Source organism: Coregonus lavaretus, assembly GCF_964263955.1.
Source record: "Coregonus lavaretus genome assembly, contig: HAP1_SCAFFOLD_3795, whole genome shotgun sequence".
NCBI classification, from domain to species: domain Eukaryota; kingdom Metazoa; phylum Chordata; class Actinopteri; order Salmoniformes; family Salmonidae; genus Coregonus; species Coregonus lavaretus.
Window position 1 is genome coordinate 30,001 of NW_028158661.1, and position 6,030 is coordinate 36,030.

Sequence of the window (6,030 nt, forward strand, 5' to 3'; positions counted from 1 at the left end):
TTCCATCATATCTAACCAGGGCCCAGTGGTCTCCAGCCTTAAGTCCTTCCATCATATCTAACCAGGGCCCAGTGGTCTCCAGCCTTAAGTCCTTCCATCATATCTAACCAGGGCCCAGTGGTCTCCAGCCTTAAGTCCTTCCATCATATCTAACCAGGGCCCAGTGGTCTCCAGCCTTAAGTCCTTCCATCATATCTAACCAGGGCCCAGGGGTCTCCAGCCTTTAGTCCTCCCATCATATCTAACCAGGGCCCTCCTCAGCTCTCCAGCCTTTAGTCCTTCCATCATATCTAACCAGGGCCCAGTGGTCTCCAGCCTTAAGTCCTTCCATCATATCTAACCAGGGCCCAGTGGTCTCCAGGCTTTAGTCCTTCCATCATATCTAACCAGAGCCCAGGGGTCTCCAGCCTTAAGTCCTTCCATCATATCTAACCAGGGCCCTCCTCAGCTCTCCAGGCTTAAGTCCTTCCATCATATCTAACCAGGGCCCAGTGGTCTCCAGCCTTTAGTCCTTCCATCATATCTAACCAGGGCCCAGTGGTCTCCAGCCTTAAATCCTTCCATCATATCTAACCAGGGCCCAGTGGTCTCCAGCCTTAAGTCCTTCCATCATATCTAACCAGGGCCCAGTGGTCTCCAGCCTTAAGTCCTTCCATCATATCTAACCAGGGCCCAGTGGTCTCCAGCCTTAAGTCCTTCCATCATATCTAACCAGGGCCCAGGGGTCTCCAGCCTTAAGTCCTTCCATCATATCTAACCAGGGCCCAGTGGTCTCCAGCCTTAAGTCCTTCCATCATATCTAACCAGGGCCCAGTGGTCTCCAGGCTTTAGTCCTTCCATCATATCTAACCAGGGCCCAGTGGTCTCCAGCCTTAAGTTCTTCCATCATATCTAACCAGGGCCCTCCTCAGCTCTCCAGGCTTAAGTCCTTCCATCATATCTAACCAGGGCCCAGTGGTCTCCAGCCTTTAGTCCTTCCATCATATCTAACCAGGGCCCTCCTCAGCTCTCCAGCCTTTAGTCCTTCCATCATATCTAACCAGGGCCCTCCTCAGCTCTCCAGCCTTTAGTCCTTCCATCATATCTAACCAGGGCCCAGTGGTCTCCAGCCTTAAGTCCTTCCATCATATCTAACCAGGGCCCAGGGGTCTCCAGCCTTAAGTCCTTCCATCATATCTAACCAGGGCCCAGTGGTCTCCAGCCTTAAGTCCTTCCATCATATCTAACCAGGGCCCTCCTCAGCTCTCCAGCCTTTAGTCCTTCCATCATATCTAACCAGGGCCCAGGGGTCTCCAGCCTTAAGTCCTTCCATCATATCTAACCAGGGCCCTCCTCAGCTCTCCAGCCTTAAGTCCTCCCATCATATCTAACCAGGGCCCAGGGGTCTCCAGCCTTAAGTCCTTCCATCATATCTAACCAGGGCCCTCAGCTCTCCAGGCTTAAGTCCTTCCATCATATCTAACCAGGGCCCAGGGGTCTCCAGCCTTAAGTCCTTCCATCATATCTAACCAGGGCCCAGGGGTCTCCAGAGTAGGATTGTGACCCCACAGTAAGAGTATGGCAGTACACACCAACTACAGACAGGACTCTGACCTTTTCCTGGTCAGAACAAGGATTTATACAACCTTGTAGTCAAGTAAATAAAGCATGTTAGACTGGGGATGTGAAAGGACGCGCTTAGGTCTTGAACATCTGCGTTTGCATATACGCTGCTAAAAAAAATAAAGGGAACACTTAAACAACACAATGTAACTCCAAGTCAATCACACTTCTGTGAAATCAAACTGTCCACTTAGGAAGCAACACTGATTGACAATAAATGTCACATGCTGTTGTGCAAATGGAATAGACAACAGGTGGAAATTATAGGCAATTAGCAAGACACCCCCAATAAAGAAGTGGTTCTGCAGGTGGTGACCACAGACCACTTCTCAGTTCCTATGCTTCCTGGCTGATGTTTTGGTCACTTTTGAATGCTGGCGGTGCTTTCACTCTAGTGGTAGCATGAGACGGAGTCTACAACCCACACAAGTGGCTCAGGTAGTGCAGCTCATCCAGGATGGCACATCAATGCGAGCTGTGGCAAGAAGGTTTGCTGTGTCTGTCAGCGTAGTGTCCAGAGCATGGAGGTGCTACCAGGAGACAGGCCAGTACATCAGGAGACGTGGAGGAGGCCGTAGGAGGCCTGAGGATTGATCTGATAGGGCTGAGGTTTGGGCTGAGGATTGGGCTGAGGATTGATCTGAGGATTGGACTGGGGATTGGGCTGAGGATTGATCTGATAGGGCTGAGGATTGATCTGAGGATTGGGCTGAGGATTGATCTGATAGGGCTGAGGATTGATCTGGGGATTGGGTTGAGGATTGGGCTGAGGATTGATCTGATAGGGCTGAGGATTGATCTGGGGATTGGGCTGAGGATTGATCTGATAGGGCTGAGGATTGATCTGGGGATTGGGCTGAGGATTGATCTGATAGGGCTGAGGATTGATCTGGGGATTGGGCTGAGGATTGATCTGATAGGGCTGAGGATTGATCTGGGGATTGGGCTGAGGATTGATCTGATAGGGCTGAGGATTGATCTGGGGATTGGGTTGAGGATTGGGCTGAGGATTGGACTGGGGATTTGACTGGGGATGGGGCTGGGGATGGGGCTGGGGATTGGACTGGGGATGGGGCTGGGGATTGGACTGGGGATGGGGCTGGGGATTGGACTGGGGATGGGGCTGGGGATTGGACTGGGGATGGGGCTGGGGATTGGACTGGGGATTGGACTGGGGATGGGGCTGGGGATTGGACTGAGGATGGGGCTGGGGATGGGGCTGGGGATTGGACTGGGGATGGGGCTGGGGATTGGACTGGGGATTGGCCTATCCACTATCCTCCTGTCTACCTTCAAGTATCTCTGAGTGACTGCTTCCCAATTGGTACCCTATTCCCTAAGTGCACTACTTTTGACCAGGGACCATAGGGCTCTGGTCAAAGTAGTACGCTATATAGGGAATAGGGCGCCATTTGGGGACAGACAGACAATGCTGAGGCCTTTTCCTTTCCAGAGAGTGTTAGGAAAGACTCTCGGCAGGCCAACTGTAATACACAGCTAAGAATAGGAGACTCACATTTGTCAATGATTTACAGTTCTACCAGCCCACAGAGCAGACAGGGAGAGTGTTTTATGAAAGTTGAATTAGTTTTAGCCCAACAGGGGTTTGTAAAAAAGCCCAGGCGCTACAAATCACAACGTTTGTCTTGGCTCTGTTAATTGACATTAGGAGGAAATAGTTTTAAAAATGCAGCGTTTTACAACAGGATCTGTGAGCATTGGTTTTGAAGCTTACAGCTTATTAAATTGTTATTATTGTTTAAAACCGTGTCTAATGTGTGTAAATGTTGGATGTCAACTTTCTAAACCGTTTCTTTGTGTGGCCGTAGAGAAATTAGAGTTGCAACAGTAGCCATATCTAAATCCTGCCTGTGAAAACGGTCCTCCTGCTCGAAGCCTCTTCAGCCTCAAACCTTTCCTTCGACAGCGACCTCTTGTGTACAGGCTCACACTACAGACATAGAGGAGCCTGTTTACAGATCACTAACAGCGTCTTGTGACATTTGCCTCTAGTAAATGACACGTGGGAGTTCCCAAGTGTGGCTGATCCCAGAAGGTGATGCTGAACTGAATAGAGTTCCTGGCACAACTCTTCTTCTCTCTTCTTCAACCATCACTGTCTGCTTTACACTTCAATACATCAACACATTACAGCATGTTTCATCACTTGGCATCTGAAGACGATGCAATCCTACTGCAACACATCACAGTAGATCGAAGGGACACAGTGACCCCTGGTGGCCATAGGTGACACTACAGGCAGTACAGTATAAAACAACACTTATGGTATAGTCCCAACTGGCCCCCTATTCGCTATAGTGTACTACTTATAACCAGAGCCCTATGGGGTGCCATTTGGGACTGTCCTAGAATCAGCCATGCTGTCTATATGCCTTAGCAGATGATTATATCAAAAGTGACTTACAGGACAGACAGGGTATATATGTTTACTGTGTGTATGTAATCCCTGCAAGAAACGACAACCTTGGCTTTGCTAGCACCCCCACTGTTACAAGCTGAGCCACACAGGTCTGTCATAAACATTGCATGAGAGTGCAGAGGTGCACTACAGCAAACCGTTGATGACCAGCGATCAGAACCACCAGTCCACTTTATCCCTTCCTGTATGGAGGTTTATACTGACAGCAGCTCTGTAGAATCAGATCACCTCTAGTGTTCCGACAGCAGCTCTGTAGAATCAGATCACCTCTAGTGTTCCGACGGCAGCTCTGTAGAATCAGATCACCTATAGTGTTCCGACAGCAGATCTGTAGAATCAGATCACCTCTAGTGTTCCGACAGGCAGCTCTGTAGAATCAGATCACCTCTAGTGTTCCGACAGGCAGCTCTGTAGAATCAGATCACCTCTAGTGTTCCGACAGCAGCTCTGTAGAATCAGATCACCTCTAGTGTTCCGACGGCAGATCTGTAGAATCAGATCACCTCTAGTGTTCCGACAGCAGCTCTGTAGAATCAGATCACCTCTAGTGTTCCGACAGCAGCTCTGTAGAATCAGATCACCTATAGTGTTCCGACAGCAGATCTGTAGAATCAGATCACCTCTAGTGTTCCGACACCAGCTCTGTAGAATCAGATCACCTCTAGTGTTCCGACAGGCAGCTCTGTAGAATCAGATCACCTCTAGTGTTCCGACAGCAGCTCTGTAGAATCAGATCCCCTCTAGTGTTCCGACAGCAGCTCTGTAGAATCAGATCACCTCTAGTGTTCCGACAGCAGCTCTGTAGAATCAGATCACCTCTAGTGTTCCGACGGCAGCTCTGTAGAATCAGATCACCTCTAGTGTTCCGACAGCAGCTCTGTAGAATCAGATCACCTATAGTGTTCCGACAGCAGATCTGTAGAATCAGATCACCTCTAGTGTTCCGACAGCAGCTCTGTAGAATCAGATCACCTCTAGTGTTCCGACAGCAGCTCTGTAGAATCAGATCACCTCTAGTGTTCCGACAGCAGATCTGTAGAATCAGATCACCTCTAGTGTTCCGACAGCAGCTCTGTAGAATCAGATCACCTCTAGTGTTCCGACAGCAGCTCTGTAGAATCAGATCACCTCTAGTGTTCCGACGGCAGCTCTGTAGAATCAGATCACCTCTAGTGTTCCGACGGCAGCTCTGTAGAATCAGATCACCTCTAGTGTTCCGACACCAGCTCTGTAGAATCAGATCACCTCTAGTGTTCCGACGGCAGCTCTGTAGAATCAGATCACCTCTAGTGTTCCGACAGCAGCTCTGTAGAATCAGATCACCTCTAGTGTTCCGACAGCAGCTCTGTAGAATCAGATCACCTCTAGTGTTCCGACGGCAGCTCTGTAGAATCAGATCACCTCTAGTGTTCCGACACCAGCTCTGTAGAATCAGATCACCTCTAGTGTTCCGACAGCAGATCTGTAGAATCAGATCACCTCTAGTGTTCCGACGGCAGCTCTGTAGAATCAGATCACCTCTAGTGTTCCGACGGCAGCTCTGTAGAATCAGATCACCTCTAGTGTTCCGACGGCAGCTCTGTAGAATCAGATCACCTCTAGTGTTCCGACAGCAGATCTGTAGAATCAGATCACCTCTAGTGTTCCGACAGCAGCTCTGTAGAATCAGATCACCTCTAGTGTTCCGACGGCAGCTCTGTAGAATCAGATCACCTCTAGTGTTCCGACAGCAGATCTGTAGAATCAGATCACCTCTAGTGTTCCGACAGCAGATCTGTAGAATCAGATCACCTCTAGTGTTCCGACGGCAGCTCTGTAGAATCAGATCCCCTCTAGTGTTCCGACAGCAGCTCTGTAGAATCAGATCACCTCTAGTGTTCCGACAGCAGCTCTGTAGAATCAGATCACCTCTAGTGTTCCGACAGCAGCTCTGTAGAATCAGATCACCTCTAGTGTTCCGACAGCAGCTCTGTAGAATCAGATCACCT